General features: G+C 41.0%; 1 non-coding gene across 1 annotated transcript; it reads left to right on the top strand.

The window, feature by feature from the left end:
- The first annotated feature begins 794 nt into the window (after positions 1–794).
- Positions 795–901, top strand: LOC121042171 (U6 spliceosomal RNA). Its single transcript, XR_005796016.1, has one exon. It is a non-coding gene; the product is annotated as a U6 spliceosomal RNA (small nuclear RNA).
- The last annotated feature ends 19,619 nt before the right edge of the window (positions 902–20,520 follow it).

Genomic DNA, 20,520 nt, shown 5'->3' with positions numbered 1-20,520 from the left:
CAGCCCGGGTACAAGCTCAGAGAAGGAGAAGGTAGAGTTCACCAGAAGCTGGGGTCTTGTCTGATTAATAAGGTGGAGGGAGTGAGAAGCAGAGATTTTTGCAAAAGAAAAGAAGTAGAGAAGGAACGCAGGAATCTAGATGGCCAAAGGGGAGGTGGGGGGGGGGGCGGCGGCGAATTGCTGTGCAGGAAACCTCCCTGCCCTGTGGAGTTGCAGTCTTGAGGGAAAGTAGGCATTTGTATGGTGAATTAGGGCACAATGTAATTATTTTTTCTGGGGTGGTAATTAGTAGAATGGGTTGCATGCTTGTGATGAGAACCTGTGGGGCTTCCCTTAAGGCTGATATTCCAGGACAGGGCTAAAAGTACCAATATCTGAGTTATTGCCATCCTTCTTCAGAACTCCCAAGGGAAATAATTCATTTAAATAAGAGTTGGCCTGAGGCACCTGGGTGGCTTGTCAGTTGGGCATCTGACTTCGGCTCAGGTCACTATCCCACAGTCTGTGAGTTCAAGCCCTGTGTGGGGCTCTGCGCTGACAGCTCAGAGCCTGGAGCCTGCTTTGGATTCTGTGTCTCCCTCTCTCTCTCTGCCCCTCCCCCACTTGCACTCTGTCTCTCTCTCAAAAATAAAAGAAAAACATTAAAAAAAATTTTTTTAAGTAAGAGTTGGCCTAAAGTTGACCCCCCAGATGTCTTCCAGCTCTAATACTCCATATTCTGTAGAAGCAAAGGTCTAGGCTATGGAGAAATTGGTGTTTCAGATCCTGTGGCTTCCATTTAAAAGGCTGTGAGAGTGCTCGCTTCGGCAGCACATATACTAAAATTGGAACGATACAGAGAAGATTAGCATGGCCCCTGTGCAAGGATGACACGCAAATTCGTGAAGCGTTCCATATTTTTTTTGAAGAAGAAGACCAAAGCAGGAGGCATCACAATCCCAGACTTTAGCCTCTACTACAAAGCTGTAATCATCAAGACAGCATGGTATTGGCACAAAAACAGACATATACACCAATGGAATAGAATAGAAACCCCAGAACTAGACCCACAAACGTATGGCCAACTAATCTTTGACAAAGCAGGAAAGAACAATGGAAAAAAGACAGTCTCTTTAACAAATGGTGCTGGGAGAACTGGACAGCAACATGCAGAAGATTGAAACTAGACCACTTTCTCACACCATTCACAAAAATAAACTCAAAATGGATAAAGGACCTGAATGTGAGACAGGAAACCATCAAAACCCTAGAGGAAAAAGCAGGAAAAGACCTCTCTGACCTCAGCCGCAGCAATTTCTTACTTGACACGTGCCCAAAGGCAAGGGAATTAAAAGCACAAATGAACTACTGGGACCTTATGAAGATAAAAAGCTTCTGCACAGCAAAGGAAACAACCAACAAAACTAAAAGGCAACCAACGGAATGGGAAAAGATATTTGCAAATGACATATCGGACAAAGGGTTAGTATCCAAAATCTATAAAGAACTCACCAAACTCCACACCCGAAAAACAAATAATCCAGTGAAGAAATGGGCAGAAGACACGAATAGACACTTCTCTAAAGAAGACATCCAGATGGCCAACAGGCACATGAAAAGATGCTCAACGTCGCTCCTCATCAGGGAAATACAAATCAAAACCACACTCAGATATCACCTCACGCCAGTCAGAGTGGCCAAAATGAACAAATCAGGAGACTATAGATGCTGGTGAGGATGTGGAGAAACGGGAACCCTCTTGCACTGTTGGTGGGAATGCAAACTGGTGCAGCCACTCTGGAAAACAGTGTGGAGGTTCCTCAAAAAATTAAAAATAGACCTACCCTATGACCCAGCAATAGCACTGCTAGGAATTTACCCAAGGGATACAGGAGTACTGATGCATAGGGGCACTTGTACCCCAATGTTTATAGCAGCACTCTCAACAATAGCCAAATTATGGAAAGAGCCTAAATGTCCATCAACTGATGAATGGATAAAGAAATTGTGGTTTATATACACTATGGAGTACTACGTGGCAATGCGAAAGAATGAAATATGGCCCTTTGTAGCAACGTGGATGGAACTGGAGAGTGTGATGCTAAGTGAAATAAGCCATACAGAGAAAGACAGATACCATATGGTTTCACTCTTATGTGGATCCTGAGAAACTTAACAGAAACCCATGGGGGAGGGGAAGGGAAAAAAAAAAAAGAGGTTAGATTGGGAGAGAGCCAAAGCGTAAGAGACTCTTAAAAACTGAGAACAAACTGAGGGTTGATGGGGGGTGGGAGGGAGGGGAGGGTGGGTGATGGTTATTGAGGAGGGCACCTTTTGGGATGAGCACTGGGTGTTGTATGGAAACCAATTTGACAACAAACTTCAGATATTGAAAAAAATAAAAATAAAAATAAATAAATAAATAAATAAATAAATAAAAGGCTCTGAGGCTTCAGAGAAGCCACATAATCTACCATAACATCCATTGTTTTTTAACATGTTTCTTAGAGATCTAATATCCATTTTGGATAAGCAGAATGCACATGTCCTGCTATAGAGAAGACAAAGTCATGCATCACCTTACACATAAGTGATAGGGTTTTATTATGTCAAATGAGGAGTGTCCAAATGGCCTTGCTGAATAATTATTGCAAAGAGGAAGAGCTATGGATCAACTACTCTGAAATCAATTATTTTGGTTGACATTTCTAGTCGTAACTGCATGGTAGAGACCAATCCCGTAAGATGTGACCCTTTATTTAGTTGCATGTTGCCTGTCCTTCTAAGTAGCATGCTTTCTCCAGCTTCAGGGATTTTGCATTCAGAATGCTCTTCCCTGATCCACCCATGTTTAGAGTTTCTCATCCTATTGATCTCACCACTTTTTTGGAGACCCCTTCCCTTCCTCCTTGTGTACCATCCCCACCCTTAGTCTCTCTCATAGACACACTCTTGTTATTTAACTCCTGGCACTTAGCACTTTTTATTTGTGTGTCATTTAGCATCATATCCCCTATATGGAATCATGATGGAAACCATCAAATTTATACTGAATGTTTGAAAAAAACTGGAGAATCTTAATATCTTGATCATGAAGACCTTTTGTGGGATTAGGTGGTTATGTGACTGTTGGGTCTCCCAACTGGTCTTCCACCTCCATTTGGACAGTGACTGTGTTTTACTCTCCAAAGTGTATCTAGTACATGACAGGTATCCCCAGATATGCATTGGTTCAGTGAATGGATGAATGTTACATGTTTCACAAATAATTTTCTAGAAGAAATAACTGCCCAAATATAAGTATTCTATCAGTGTCTTATTGAGATTTTCTTTTAGCCAAGTGAAGATCAGTTACAATGGCCTTCAATTTTTTCAAAGTAAAACTGTTTTATCCTTTCTATGGCTGAATAATATTCCCTGATGTAGATGGATGGATAGATAGATAGATGGATAGACAGATTGGTATACATATATAACCACGTCTTTATATCCATTTATCTAGCCATGAACATTTAGGCTGCTTCCTTGCCATGTGAAGTATAATTTAAGTCCTCATCATTCAACTATCTGGAATCAGAAGAGCACTTATAGAGAATAATTCTGTACCTGATAAGAATATTCCCTGAAGTTTACTCATCTTAGAGTGGGGCTGGGAAGGATTTTATTCTAGTTGTGTCCTTGTTAATCAACTGTGCCCAGTTTTCAGTTAACTTATGTGGATCTACAGTCAACTACCATTCCCTGCTGTTGGAGCAATCTCTAACCCACTGTTACTTAGCACCTTCCAAGGCTGAGCTAAGAAAATGGCATTGAAGGTTGACAATGAGAGGGGTTTCTTGAAAAATACAACACTTCCATTTCTCCAAGTTGTCCAAGCTATAGTTCTGAATCAAACCAGAGCAGCCAAATGCTAGGTACTAGACCATGTCACATTTGTCCCAGAAAGACTGCATTTCTGAATTGTGCTTGGTTTTGATGCATCAGCTTCCCCTGGGGATCTCTGTAAAACGTAACTCTGTAAAAGCCATCCTCGGGTCTGTTCTGAGTAACTGTTGAAAAAGTCATTCATCACCAGAGCACACCATATCTTCTGTAGGAGAGGCCATAGGAGATCTCCTCACATGATCTGGGTGTTAAGGGAGGTTTGAAAATTGATTTTATAATTATATGGTCACGGTGAGTTGTTCACCTGACCAGATTCCTCTTTTCCTGTTGGCTTCTGGAAAGTTGAGAACTAAGTATGGCTTATCCCTAAAGGCATGCCATCATTATGTGCTCTTTGAGAGCCAGATTTCTGGCTCTACTGTGTTACCTCCAGATTTTTTCTTCTTGTACCTACATGTAAACTTGTGCTCGTGTGTCTTATGTTAGATATTCTTGGACATTGCTTTAGACTTTTGTTGGAAAGTAGAGTGTGAATAAATATTTATAGCCTCTTTCTTGCTGACCTGCTGTAAGAATTACCCAGAAAATGTAGACAGAACTTAAAATATAAAAGGTATTCAATTAATGATTCTACTGCTGCAGCTACTATTGCCTGCACTCTACAATTGCACCTTAAATTTCCTTACCTTACTAACCAAGTGTTGTCTGTAGCTTTAAATAGACCCTGGTTAGATTATTGTTTTAGCTTCAACTCTCAGCTCTCCCACACAATTACCCTAATGGTACACACTGGATAACAGCTGGAGAGTATTAGAGATGTCAGTCTGGTTTTAATTTCATTAAGAACTACTTCAGAGATCTGGCCACTAACTACTCAGTGAGAGAAGGGAAGGTACTGAGCTTTGAAAAGAGGTCCTATTCAGAATCCAGTGCATAATTTGGAAGGGCTGGGTGTCAGCTAGGATTTTGCTTCTCAAAGTGTGGTCAGCTAACTAGCAGCATAGGGACCACCTGAGCACTTGTAGCTCGGGCCCCACTCCAGACTTCCTGAATAAGGCTCTGCAATTTAATAGCCCCAGGTGATTTGTATGCACTTTGATGTTTGAGAGGCCCTGAACTAGGACAAACTGTGAGGACAGCAGTGCGGGCAGCCTGCAGTGGCTGAGGGAGAAGTACCGTGCTGCCAGCTCACTTGGCAGAATTTCCATGGGATTATGGGAAGAGTGTGCACCCTGTAATCTGATGAGTGGTTCAGCTCCTAGCTCCGCTACTCGTGTCGCGTGACCTTGGGCAGCTTGCCTCACCTTTCAGAACTTCAGTTCCGTCATTTGGCAAATAAGCACATACATCTCAAAAGTTTGCCATGAGGACGGAGTGAAATGAGGTATGTTAAAATGACCCACAAAGAAATGAAACAGTCTGGCGATTTCTAAACAACTAGCTTTGGTCTTTGCCTGAAAGACACTAGTTGTCATGGACATTTCTAGATCATAGGTGGATCTAGAAATGGTGTCTATCTATGGACCAGATGCCAGAGTCACCACAGGCACTGTCACTAATCATCCAGGGCTCTCAAGAATGTGGGCGTTTGCCATTGAAACATCTCTCCAAGCAAAAATCAGCCAGGACGTTCTTACTTGATTCTACCCCAAAGGGAAACCAACTGGGAGACAGTATCCCACTCTGAAGAGTAGGAATCATGAGTCCCTTTTGTTAGACAAAGAAAGGAGAATTGATTGACTCAAAGCCCACAGCCGACATTCACAGACCTGCTGTTTGGACACAGCTTTCCAAATCTGTGCTTTTTAAAAAAACTATATGACAGTTATTGGGGATACATTGAGGTACCCATCATTGTAATTAAAAGTTTAATGACACAAATCTAATAGTACCATTCCTGGAGTAAGGTACTCTCCTCTTTGATGCACATCCAGGATACATAGTCCATTCACCAAAATAAGGAGTTTCTTGTTTAAGCACTTTTGTAAATACAAATGATGTCTCCTTAATTATAACTCATTTCTATCCCACTGGCCTTGGGGCTCTAAATTGGTTTTATGATCCTGCTCATTGCAATTAGGATCTCATCTCACAATGAATGATCTTTTTCCTTAAGGACAGTGACCAGTGGCTCACTCTGCGTGATTAACTTGGTAATATTTCACCCACATCTTCCTGGGCTAAAAAGCATCAACATTTCACATCAGGACCTTGATTTACTAGCCATCTGCTTAGAAGTCTGTCATCCACGGGGATGATTTCTTACTCCCTCCAGACTGCAAGACTTTGCCAAGGTTCTAGTGAGTCAAGGCCTGACCTTGAAGGCAAAAGGCATACCGTACTTCACTCTTTAATTGGTTTAATTGTCTGCCTGTAAAGGTAGGCAGCGAGCCATTTTGGCTTTTCTTGCCAAATTTTTTACACATTGGAGATGTGACTTAAAGGAAACCTCATATGGGATTTCTGAGGAATTTATTTATTGGGACTTCAGTGTTAGGATCTTTGATACAGTAATCTTTTAGTTAGAAGAAACAGACTTGTTGAGGTGCCTCTGGGAGGGAAAAAGAAGAGATTAAATGAAAAGATACAGGTTTATGCTAATCCAGGAAAAGTTGAAGAAGTAGGCAATAGCAAAGTCACAAACTGTACTATCTTTGGAGAAGAGCTTTTCTTCTCTACTCACTATTCTTTCATGAGGATGCCTGCTCTGTTTTTATTTCCGTCACATTTAGTTGCAATTTCTTTTACATTCAGGCTTCATTAACAGTCTCTCAGTCTCCAAAAGATAAACATTCTAGAGGATAAGTCTGATTGGTCAAATTTGCTTCTACAGATCGTGCATTAAATTGGCTTTAGGTCAAGTGCCCATCCTTGGTCCATTCTGATTATGGCTCCCCGTCTCCTCCTTCCAGGAGGGATGGACCATCATGAGCAGAGGAGACACTCATGGGCAGGGCATGAACTTCTAATTCCAGGGCACATCCTTATAATTCCACCCCTCTGACCCATGCTTTAGTCAGGACACAGCAAATATGCATAAAGTTACCTTAGCCACAAGTACTACAAGTTAAGCAACCCCACTCCTGATGATATCAAGAGCACCCAAACATAGCAAGAAGAGTGAGTGGGAGAAAGAGCAAACATCCTCAATAGAATAACATCTGACCATGTAAGTTATTACCTTGTTGAATCACTGGGACACTGTAGACCTTTGTTTTGACCCTTTGGGTCTTGTGCATTCCTGACTACCTCGCTCTCGGGCTTTCCCTTCTCCTGCCTCTAGTTAACCCTAAACTCTGACTCCATAGACCCCACCCAAAGTTCTTGGTGCCTAGGTTTTGATCTGCAATTGCTAGCCACTGAATCTCGCCCTCTTACCTAACTTGTTTTCCTTTTCATTTCATCCATCTTGAAAATCTAACATGAGGAAAAGATGTTTAATATGTCTGCCTCAATTATGGGCATCTAGCACATCTAGTGAAATGTCACACATTTAATAAAGTGACTCTGTCCTCTATAAACATTGTGATTGACCCATCAACTTTGTGGAATATCAAGTAGCCGTCAACATTGAGAAAAATTATATGTGAAGAAATATTCCATAATAGACTACTAAAAAATAATGTGCAATCATTCTTACACTATGGGTATTCTTATATAAAATATGAAATATGTGAATAAGGAAAGACAGGGAAATTAAAAGAAAAGAAAACCTAGGGTGTTGACTTTGTGCCCTTAAAAAATTATTTGCAGAGTTTTGATTGCTATGTCATTTTTACATTTAATTTAAAAGGGGGGGGGTGGCAAGAATGGTGTGAACCTAAAGAACAAGGAATCAGAAGGAGAATATTTATTCTAATTAAGCAGGTACAACTGATCATGCATAGGGGCCCTGCTGCTCTTTCTCCCTTGAAAACAGTAGAAATGTTTCAAGGCGCTTTTCCAAAAGTGATCAATAATTTTTCTTTCAAATCTGCTTTGTTGGACTGATCTGAAAAGTGGAGGGCACTGACCAGATGCATGGAGGTAGAGTGGAAGGAAATGGGGTTTGGGGCCTGGCTTACAAGAACAGAAGCATTCTAGGCAAGGAGCACCAACAGGATGAAGCAGAATGGCCTCTCAGGGTGATGTGTTTGGAGAATACTGAGACACCCAGAGAAAATCAGAAGGTCTCAGTTGATTTTCGGTAGTGCACGGGACCCCCATCACAGAGGCCTGCATGTTACCCAAGATTCCAAGGCCCACATGACTAAGTGATGGGGGACACTCAGGGCCAGGAAGTCAACCTTTTCAAGCTGATGGCTGTGCAACTACCAGAGTTATTAAAGCAGAATTGCCCATCTGTGTGTAGCACCAGGGATGATGGCCTCAGACCTCGTTATGTCAGCATCTCTGCACATCAGCTTTCCATCAGGGTGCTGTGGCTTCTGGTCGTTTGGCTGCACTGCACTGAACACAAGTTAACACCAGGAGAGTATGTTTAGTTGTGTGTTTAGAAACTAAACTGGTCTCTATCATATATAAGTGACATACATTAGGCATCCACATAGGCAGCCCTTCTGTTGATGAATGTCATGTGTCAGAATCCCAGGGAGCATGTCTATATCAACACGGATTGCAGGTGGAAGATTCTAGGCCTTGAGTGTGTCACTTTGCATTGGCAGCCCAATAGGTGATAGACAGTGGCTCTCAGGATGAGGATCTTAGCAAATCTAAATGAATTCCATTGCTCCATAGATGCTAAAGAAGAATGGATAGAAAGTAAGGTGGTAGAATAGCAAGAGTGTTGAACTAAATGTCCAGGAACTGTATTCTCTTGGAAGCTCCACAGCTCACTTGTATACCTTTGGTAAGTCATTTAGTCTTCCAGGATCTGAGTTCCTCTTCTATCATATGGGAATAGAGCTATTTCAAATTTTTTTAAGTTATGTTAATTGTTACCTGATTCAGTCCTATTACTCTAAACCAGTCAACTCCTCCCAGGTTTCCCAGCCGAAACCCAATGATAATGAGACCCTGCATCCCTTATATAACTCACAGTCCACATCCTTATTTGTTTCATTTTGTCCAACCTTGTTTCTTAGCTACTCACAGCTCGGGACTTGTTAGCTAAAGTGTCTTTTCAATGGTGATATGGGATTCTTGGCGATGAATCCTATGACTCCGGTCTGCCCCTTCCCATACACTCCCCTCTTAGACTTGACATTACTCTGGACCCTCCCCATAGTGGGCTGGCCCACTGGATCCTCCCTGGAAACATTTCCACTGCATCTTCCTGCCACCAACAGTAAGAACTACATAGTTATTGCTTTGTGCTCTGTGATTTTATTCTGAGCCCTGCACTTAATCAGAAAGCATGTTGGTATGACAGGAGTTGGGCCTTGCCCCTTCATCTCTTGCTGATTAAGAAATACTTAATATTTCATATGATTGTCCTGACTTGGAGACTGAGTATATTTTTAAAAATATAAGTGATAGCAATGACCAAATACATACAAACAAACAAAAGAATCCTGAATAAACCTGAGAATACTCTGTTACAAAGCTCATTGTATATAAAGTGAGTCCTAAGAGTCATGAAAAGGTGCCCTATAAACAAAAGAATTTTATGGAGATTATGTTTGGAAAATGCCGTACCATGCATGAAAGCATATTAAAGGCTCTGAGAAGTCCTCTGTTAAAGAAACTTATTTAAATTTGCCTAATCCATGGGGCACTTGGGTGGCTCAGTCATTTAAGTGTCTGACTCTTGGTTTAGGCTCAGGTCATGACCTCGTGGTTTCATGAGTTCAAGCCCCACATTGGACTCCAAGCTGGCAGTGCACAGCCTGCTTGGGATTCTCTGTCTCTGTCTCTCTCTGCCCCTTCCCCACTTGCACTGTCTCTGTCTCTCTCAAAACAAATAAATAAACTTAAAAAAATTTTAAATTTGCCTAACCCATTATTTGCCACATTAATTTAATCAAGAATCCTCTGTTCAGGAGTGCCTATTCATATATATTATGGCATTGGAGTTACATGGAACACACTTAAAGAAACACTCCTTTAGAAAATCAGGACATCTGTAATGTTCTCTACTTTCATCTCTCTTTTATCATCATCACGGTTATTCTCATTTAATAAATCTCCAGTTGGTTGCTGTTTATAACACATTAATGACCAGAAAAAAAGCTGATGCAGTGCTGTACAAATACTGTGTTTGTATATTGAGAGTGCCTTATGGTGATACCTTTATTGTGTCACTTAGTAATAACTTAATAGTTACCTGCAAGCATCAAGTTGTAGATATGTGAAGTATATTAGATACTCTGGGAAAATGCTCAAAGCAAAAAAGAAAAGAATTTAACAGCTTTCTAATCAAGTTGGAAGAAAAACTATCATATTACATACAAAATAATTTAAAAATAACTTTGAAGAAATTTATTAATATCTGAAAAATAGTAAAATAAAGTCTTTGGAGCTAAGAAAATAATGGTTACAGTACGGTGGAATTGATATCAGAAGTAACCTGGAGACAAATACAGGGGTGAATAATCAGAGAGCAATAGAATTCTGGAAGCTGGAAAGCTTTTGGGCAAGGCATATAAAACAACAGAAAACTGATTCTAAAACTGCAAAGGAAATTGCCAAGCATTTATATGATTTCACAGAATCTCCAAAAGACTCAGGAATTCATCCCATCAGTAACTTTACGAAGTGGGTATGGAGAGGTTAAAATTAAGGACATTGGGCTGGAAGTGTAAGGAACATTGAGATCTCCAGATCTCCTTCCCTGCTCCTCTGACAGCCCAGTTGCTGTCCTTCCCCAACCCCAATAAAAGACTTAAAAGGGTAAAACAGTCTCTAGTTTAGGGGAAGTCAGGACAGTTGAGGATGAGAGTTCTGAACTGAAATGGGGGCAATTAAGAAAACATGGATATTTAAATGCCAAGAACGATTCCCCTACCCTCACCCCAGTTTTTTCCAAAACAGTGCAAGGTATCCTGGAAGGTATAACCCAGAGATTAAAAAGGTCAATTCTCAAGGATCTGAACTGCCCAAGAGGGAATATCTAAACATAAATGTAATATGACAATAATGACACAAGACATCTAAGGAAAGCCTCTAAAATGGAAGATGAAGACACAAATAAACAGAAATAAGCAACTTGAAGGAAACAGAGACCAAGCAGGAAGAAGGAATTTTCAGGATATTACCATCACTCTCCTAAGAGAGATTTTAGAAGATCCTTCTACCATAAAACAATCCTAGCTCAAAGTGGGCAATACAATTTTGGAAAAAAGAACAAGGTTGGGGTTGTCAGTGGTGCTTGCCCTATTAGGTACTAAGATGTTTTATAAAGGTATACTAAGAAAAACAATGCATGGCAGGCATAAAGACGAGAATAGATCAATAAAACAGAAACAGAGCCATTAAAAATGGAAAATTGATATTTAACAGAGATAGCATTACTAATCAGAGGAGAGCAAATGGACTGTTAAAACATAAGATGTGGGGTCAATTGGTTATCTATATGGAGGTAAAATTAGATCCCTATCTCACACCATACATGACTAAGTTCCAAGTGGTTTAAAGACTTAAATATGGAGGGCAGCAGGAACTTTAGGTCCTGTATAAGAAAACATTGAAAAACATCATTATGACTTGGGGTAGGGAAGGACTATATAAACAAGACACAAAATGTAGCTACACAAAACTTACAAAATTGTGTTTGACAATAGACACAATAAGAAAAATGAAAACAAAAACAAAAACCAAATCCTAGACTGGAAGATGGTACTCACAATGCACATACTTGCAAAGGATGGTTATCCAGAAGCTATAAAGAACTCTAGAAATGATCTGGAACACAACCCAAGGTGGAAAATGGCAAATAAGAGTTCAGGGAGGAGGAACCTCAAATGAAAAATAAGCAAAGGTAGTAACGTTTAAGCCTACTAATAATCAGAGAAAGGCAAAACAAGACAGCCAGAGACTACCTCATACCAGCCAGATTGGCAAACATTAAAAGGCCTGACAATATCAAATGTTAACAAAAGTCTAGGGATATGGGGCTCTCATATAATTGCTGATAATAGTATAAATCAGTAGTGCCTCCAGAGAGGGCAATTTGAAAATATCCAGAAAAGTTGAAAATGTATGTGCCTTACAATTCACCTCTCCCATTTTTAATATGAATGCTAGGGAAACAACAACAAATGTGCACAAAGAGCCAAACAGAAAAATGTACATGCTAGCATGGTTTGTAATTGCAAAAAAACAAAAACAAAAAACTGCAATATGATTTTAGCTAACAATGGCTATTAGCCTTTGGACAGAAACATTAATACCATGTCATATCCTGTGTAACTTCATTAAATATCACCAATGTAGCAAACAGCACAGACGTTTTATGGTCAGCCATTTCAGGTCCAATATCATGTGAGCTACATATATCCTAAAAAAAAAAATCTTCCCACTCCACGTCCCAGTTCTGTGCCTGTTATCTAAAGGACTAAGTTGTGTATGATCATTTAGAACAGAGTTCAGACACCTCAGTAGTGACTAATTCAAAGTTCACTTTGTACGATTGAAGAGAATACAAATGTGATTTTTTTTATATTCAGAAACAAGGATTGACAACTATGTTAATCAAATATTTATTTGTCAGTCGTAAAGTGCCTTTTAATTTCATGCGTTTGCACTTAGTGAGAGCTACAGGTTCTACAAGTATAAATGTGGTTGGAAACAATCGATACAAGCTAATTCCCTGATGATTAGTGGGCTCTTCTGAGTGGCCCCTAGTGACATGTTCTCCTTTGAACACTTAGTACTTTTGGCAAGAGCCACCACTTGGACTGGGCAGCTATGATTTCCAGAGGCTCTGAACATCTGTCCAAATTGTGGCACAAAACCTGCGTGTCCCAAATTGACCTCGTTACTCATTTATAAACATACAAATAGATGACGAGGGGAAATCATCCTTGTGTTCCACAAGAGACTGCTCATTATACTCCCCATCAGTTCTGTTGCTGGCTTGCATTTCTGGGGAGACCTGGAGATCTTTTCAGAGGGCAGTCTTAACAAACACCACGTTACCACTTTGGATGTGGCATGGACATAACAAGCCTGGAAGAAAAGAACAGTCTTTGTCCCTCCCATTCGGAGATGATTCATATATGTAACATGAACACATCGTCCAGAACGCTTGTTCTTTGATGCTTGTTTCCTGTTTCCTCTTTTAATGAGCAGCCCAGGTTTCCCTGTGTACTGCGGGCTTTGTGAGCCCCTAAATGGTTTCTAGGGAGCTGCCAGTAGCATTAGCTGGTTTGGTAAAGCATTTGGACCCTTTCCCAGTTTCCACTTCACCTTCAGATGAGGAAGAACCCAGTTGAAAGCCCTGATCAGACTCTGTACTCCCTGTAGTTTTTTTTTTTTTTTTTTTTTAAAGCCCAAGGGTAGCTTGAGAAGGATGAAACTTTCCAATTTTCAGATCAAATCCAAGTACCAGGCAATTAGTAATATTCCCTATTAAGCAGGAGTTCCTTTTTTGTACAAAGGACTCTTTATTGTAGAGTTAACTTTTTTCTGTTTAAGACAAAGTCAATTGACTCATTAATAAGTATTAAAACATTTATGGATCACCTAGCACGGGCCGCTTGCAATGAGTGGTCAAGGGTCTGGACAGCCTGTATTTGAACCCTACCTCTCATACCTCCTTGCTGTGTGGTCTTGAGCAATTTACTGAATCTCCCTAAGCCTTGCTTTTCTCATCTGTAGACCAAGGATAACACTAGCATCTACTTCACAGGGTAGTTGTGAGGTTAAATGGGTTAAAACACACAAAGAGCTTAGAATACTGCCAAGTATGTGACAAATGTTCAAAAAATGTTGGCCACTGTGAAAACCTAGCACTATGCTACACATTTGGGGATAAAAGAAATTATACAGCACTGTTGCTTCCCTCAAAGGTATTTAATTGAAAGAGACAACTACTATTCATATGAGATAATTAGGGCACAAAACATTTTCTCTGTCAGCAGCATATGCTGAGGTAAATTCCTAAACAGAGCAATACAGACTATCAGAAAGTCAGATGGCATCTGTTCTACCATTTCAGCCCCATGGTTCTGAAAGAGTTAACAGGGTGACTAGATCTGAGAGGAAGGGAAACATGAAGGGAGGCTCACAGAGAAGACAGAACTTGACCTGGATCTTGCAGGGCCAGCCAAATAGAGATAGCTAGAAGGCCATTTTGGAAGGAAGAACCACATGAGAGAAGAGACAGATGGTGTGAGTTTGGCAGGTAAGAAAATGGTAAGGCAACATGAACAATGGGATCTGGGCACCTCTTACTCTTTGTAGCATCACTTCTCAACTGTAAACCTGCAATGACATTGTTCATTGCTTTTCCAACCAGACACCCTCATTTCTGTCCATGTCATTTTTTCCCCTTTATCTCCTTTCCTTTACCCAACAGACCAGACACTTCCCCTCATGACTATAATCGGAACCTTCCCTTAGCTGAATAGCCTCTGGACATTCTTGTAAAGTGTCTCCCATCTTAACATGGGCCTTGGTATCCATTCTCCAGGATAGTGCTCTTGCTGGATTTGAGCCAGATGAATGTACAGGCAATAGACACATTAATCAACGATATTCATTGTCAGCTGCTTTGTGAATGCACTTTTAAATATGAAACCTACCTAAAATCTTTGTCATCTTCCTTTTAGTCAGAGATACAGCCAAATTACTGCTTAGAATCAGTATTACATTCTCTTATAGAATTATTTTTGCTAGATATTGATTTGTAATCTCCTCACCAAATCTTTAGGTAAAAGTAAAGAAGTTAACTAAGAGTACTTTTCCCCAAAAAATGAATTCTCTAACAAAACTAATCTGAGTTTCCTCCGAAGTTTTCTTTCTCCCCATTTTCCTTTAATTGAAAATTTCATGTTCATTATGCATTTTAAGTGAAAAAACAAACAAACAAAAAAAAAAAACCCAGCTAGATGCGTGCAAGGAGAGGAAATGGTACAACAAAGGAATGGAATACTCGTCTTTGTGGTGCCCTAACAAGCTGGAAGTTTGCTGCCCAAGGATGATTCTTCAACTCTAAGTGGGACTTTTCAACACCTGCCTCACATCCCTCTTCAGTGATTTCTAGTAAAATCACACATCTTGAGCCCCCTTACCCTCACCAACAGTAAGGCCTCCATGTAACAGGCCCATTGCACTTGGTCTGTAGCTGAGTGGGGGCGGAAATGCATTCCTAGAGCTTGTTCACTCTGGAGCATGGTCCTTCCAGACTGGCCCACGCTTCCAAGTCCTAGGATTGTGCTTATAAGAAGGAGTGCTGGGGAGAGGAAACTCTTTTCTCATAGGGGAGATTTCCCATCCAAAGTCCAAGCTTTTCTTAACCCTTGACAAGGGAATCTGTTAGTGTTCCTTCCCCCTCAAAAATTCCAGTATGTGGCAAGAGGCCTTTGAAAGAAACAATTCTGCATAAATGTATGACAACTTGCATAATGTATGGCAGCTGCTGGCTTACTTTTTGTGAATCTACTGGCATACCATGCACTGGTAACTGGCCCAGAAAAGGAACACAGTTAAGGCAACAATAAAAGGAAACACACTTTGCTTTTCTATGTTATAAGTCAAGGAATTTGATATATGGGGTAAAGCAAACCACAAACATAGCTTTAAGCTAAATGCACAGGTCAAGCATCCAGAAGTTGGAAATAACTCTGAACTGATCAGAATACGTCAGAAGTACTAGATGGAATCTCCTCCAGTCTGCACACCTTTTATCAGTATCTAACTACCTGCTAGGATTTATGCAATGCCTGGCATAGATACGTATTTAATAAGTTAACAAAAGCTGCACATTAATGAGTCAGAGGATCTGAACAGAATCAATCAGAAGAGGGAGAGATTGGGGAATCAGGTAGGTTAATGGGGTTATGATTATGTTTGTTTAGTCCATAGGGGAGAAGACCTAAAGCATTCGTGATTTAACAGGTCACTTTCATCTATGCAGGAGAGAGCTCACTGGTCCACAGTGTAGGGAATTTTCATTTCACTCTGGCGCTAATTTGTATTGCACGTGCTGATGAGTTAATGTGTATGATCTCATCAGATGGCTCCTGAGTGCACCTCGCAGACTGCTGGAATCTACACTTGACATAGACTTCTGTTCTCTACTCACATCTATGTATGTGTTTTATGGGACAAATTGTGTAGGCAATTTTAAAGTTTCAAAGTACCTCAGGGTCTCCTGTGATTAAAGACTTGCCATACAGAAGAGGAAGGAGGCTTCAATCTAATAAATGGGCTGATTAAAACCAAAGTGCAAAAGACACAGGGATGAAACTTAAACACTAGAACAAGTTTCCTTCCAGGGCAGCTGAATGACTTGTAGGGGGTCTTTTTTTGTTTGTTTGTTTTTTTAAGATGTATTTATTTTGGAGAAAGAGAGAAAGCCAAAGTGGAAGAGTGGCAGAGAGAGAGAGAGAGAGAGAGAGAGAGAGAGAGAGAGGGCTTTAACCCACAAATCATGAGATCATGACCTGAGCGGAAGTAGGAGACTTAAATGACTGAGCCACCTAGGTGCCCTGTGGGTCTTAAATAGCCAATTTCTCAAGGCTTTCATGATCAAGGGAACTTATGACATTTGTCTTCATACATCCGGTACTCAGCACGGTGACTGGCACATTAAAAGGTCCTAGTGAAATCACAGAATATTAGAGCTCTTGAGGCTCTCATCCAATCACACTACTAATTGATGAGGAAAACAAACCCCAAAAGGCTAACTGACTTGCTCAGCACCTCACACTACAAAATGGCAGGGCCAGTACTAGAGCCCAGGTCTTTAAATGCCATTTCAGTGCTATTCCTGATAGAGAAACACTTCACATTTATGTTCATCAAAATACTCTTGAGTGTTAGATATGCCACACATATTAAGTGGTTTCTCAAGCTATTTCTAGAACTACCCTGAAAGAAAGGGTTGTTTGAGGACATTCTCGATGGAGCTTTCTATTCACCCCAGCTTCACCATTGTGCCGCCATCTCCCCTGCAGCAGAGATTGGCCAGAAAGGGCATGAAAAAGGAGCACAGGGGATTCACTGCCTCCAAAGGGTTACACCCTCATCTAAAGAATTGGAACTTTGAGATCTCAGTTGAGGGAGGGACACTTCCCAATTCACCCTCTTTTGTTTGACTTTGGCACATGAAGAAGTTTCAACCATTTATTCAGCAGGTATTGAGAGCATCATTTATGTTCTAGGCACAGGGGCACTGTGGCTGGATCTAGAAGAATTCAGAGAGAAGTGCTGTTAGTCCAGAGGAGACATAAGACAACTGCTTTCATGCATAGTACATGTATGGAGGGACAGATGAAGTGCTTCCTTCTCTTCCTCCATAGAAGGAAGGACCTCATATCTTGGATGGTAATCAGAAAAGTCTTTCTGGTTTTTGAAGGAGGAGTAGGATTTGCAGATATGGTTAAAAGACGATTCTAGGCAGAGGGAACTGAATGGGTGAAGCATAGAACCTGGAAAATATTTAATGTATGTACGTATGTATGTATATAAAATACTGAATCAGTTTGTCAGAAGTGTACAATGTTTGAAGAAAAAAAGGCAAACATGGGTAAGCAGTTGGTGCTAAATTATTGAGACTCTGATGTAGTTAAAGAGCTTAGAGACCTTAGGAAGTCATTGATGGTTGCTAAGTAAAACAACGATTGAGCGGTAATCGGGCAGTGTTTTGCTGGCCATATAGTGGAAGTTGGTGTAGTGGACACTGTTGATGCACTCACAAGTGCCCACGTTCCCTCAGATCCCTTTTACTATTTCTTTGTGCCCTTCTTCCCAGCTTCCACATGCTTCTAACAGTTAACACCTGTGACTTTATTGAGCTGCCTACCTGCCTTTGGGCAACAGGGAGCACTTTGACAAAACAAGCCGAGTGCTGACAATGCCTGGGAATTGACATCGCTTTGGGCAGCCCTTAGCCAATGATTGATAGTATGGAGATACGAAGGCCCAGCTCTCCTGCCTCAGAAGTGCAATTTAGGTTCCAGAGTTCCTTGCAGGATCGGGCTGGAGCCAGGACTTCATGAGAAGACTCATCTCGTCTTATTTTCTTCTCCTTCCCTATCTTGCTTCCTGCACTCCTACCGGTTTCTCCCAGAAGCCCTTCTGTAACACAGTGCTTGCTCATGAACCCTCATCTCGGCCTGCTTCTGACGAATAGGTTGTACTGAGGAGAATGCTGAGTTGTGGCTGATTGGGAAGCTGCTGTAAAACTACAGGCAAGAGACCACAGGGCCCAGTGCGAGGACAGTGGCAATGTTATAAAAGGCAGGGAAGCAACAGGAGAAATATTCCAAAAACAAATAGACAAGACCTTTACAGGATATAGGGAGGAAGAATTAGGAGTCAAGCAAGAGTCAGTAATTTCAAGTCTAGGTAACAAGATTCTGTGAAAGGAGCTGGAGAACCTCAAAAGGAAGAGCATATTTGGGCAAGGAGGCAGGTTCAGTTTGGAGATGTTGCCTTTGCAGTAACAGGAGACGAATATCAAGATTATCGTATGAATGCCTAAGCCAGGCTTAGAGATCTTATTCTGGCAGTCATTAAGCATGGCCTATTCACAGAAACCATGAATTCGGAGAAACTTCCAGAGAGAATCTGGGCTCTGCGTTCATCCTTGGGAGTCCCCAGAGAGGAAACCACTGTAAAGGTTTTAGCCTTTGGAAAACCACGTCCAGCTCTAACAGTAGGCACGACAAGGTCTGGAATGGATCTGACTTGTGTACCAATGTCTGCTTATAAGAACACTCTCAGTGAGTGAGTACTCTGGCTAGGTACTAACCTCTACTCTCATAGCCTCCTCCTCAGAAAGGTATCTGGAAGATATACAGGGGCCTGATGGCCACTGGAGAATAAACTGTGACAATTCTTGAGGATATCCTTCTAAAGAGCAACGTTGCCTTCAAAGAGCTAATTGGGGGAATTGTTAATAACTCTATTATTTTAATCTAAAGATCTTATCATGGAAGTTTAAGGCTGGAAGTGACCTGAGGGGTCTTTAGTCAGTTTGATAGAGGAAAAAACTTGAGGCTAACTGTTGTGTGATCAGTCATGGTGGGATCATGGCTGAAGAACTCAAACCTTATAAGTCCAGTGCTGAGCTCTTTCCTCACCCAAAGTAGTGCCCAATCCCCTACTAACGATGCTCTCTATCCCTGTCTGGGACTACTTTATATCCTGGTCATGTGCAGGAGGCTGTCTGATTGGAATCATTTTTCCTAGTGAAACAACAAGTTATATATATTGGAACACCTTTTTTTGTATTATTTTTAAGGACGTGAAAATGTTTTAACATAGAATACTATTCAAATGTAAGTATGCAAAGTGACTTTATTTTGTGGCTTGGTTCCTGTGTGATGATTATAGATGTATATTGGGATCATGGTATAAAGTGAAGCCACCAGACCTATGTGGGACTAGATACCTTTCCATCATTTTTACTCACACTCGACTCTAAGCAACCAAATGAACATTATTTGTATCTATTGGAGGGAAATCACGTTTATTTTCATGTATTTATTTATTCATTCATTCATTCATTCATTCAGTTATTCATTCATTCACTTTGAGAGAGAGAGAGAGAGAAGGGGAGGGTCAGAGAAAGGAGGAGGGAGAGAATCCCAAGCAGGATCCACGCTATCAGTGCAGAGCCCGAACTGGGGTCAAACTCACGAACCGTAAGATCATGGCCTGACCCAAGATCAAGAGTCAGACGCTTCACCAACTGAGCCTCCCCAGCATCCCGAAATCATATTTAAACCCAAGTTCCTAGCTAATTAAGTCAAGTGAATGTCCTTGCCCTGAAATAATCAAGCTCACAAATAAATACTGATCAGCAAACATGGGCTAGACATTGTATGGGGTTCTGGAGTTAGAGAAATGCATTACAACATGTGCCCTCAGGAAGTCATAGTCTACCAAAGGAAAGAACTTATAAAGTTGGTGCTTGACCCTGAACTTGGATGAGTTGGAGGTGAGCCAGATAGGAAAGGCCAGGATGGAGGACATTATTTCAGAAAAGTCAACAATAGCAAAAGCAAGGAAGTAGATAGTGTGTGTAGATAGTGCTTTGCTGCTTTCACAAACTCTTAGGGAGGGGCACCTGGGTGGCTCAGTCGGCTAAGCTTTCGACTTCGGCTTAGGTCATGATCTCAACAGTTTGTGAGTTCGACCCCCGTGTTGGGCTCTGTGCTGACAGCTCAGAGCCTGGAGCCTGCTTCAGATTCTGTATCTCCCTCCCTCTCTGCTCTTCCCCGGCTCACATGCTGTCTCTCTCTCAAAAATAAAGATTAAAAATTTTTTAAAAAAAAGAAAAAAGAACTCTAAGGGATTTAGTATCAGGCGCATAGTTGCTAACTAACTGAATGAATGAAAGACTGAGTGAATGTCAGTACGCAATAACAATAGATAAAAAGGATGGAACAGGAGGAAGGGGCCAAATGATTAAGGGCATTCCATAGCACAGTGGCTTGTTGGCTTTATATACTCGAGCCCAATGGTTCTCTGATGTGTATATGGACCAGCAGCAGCAGCATTCCTTGGGAAATTGTTAGAAATGCAAATCACTAAGTCTTACCC

This window comes from Herpailurus yagouaroundi, unplaced genomic scaffold (genome assembly GCF_014898765.1).
Source record: "Herpailurus yagouaroundi ecotype Mexico unplaced genomic scaffold, PumYag 184, whole genome shotgun sequence".
Taxonomy (NCBI): domain Eukaryota; kingdom Metazoa; phylum Chordata; class Mammalia; order Carnivora; family Felidae; genus Herpailurus; species Herpailurus yagouaroundi.
Note: the sequence above shows the minus strand (reverse complement) of the source record. Positions and strands in the feature narration are given on the sequence as shown.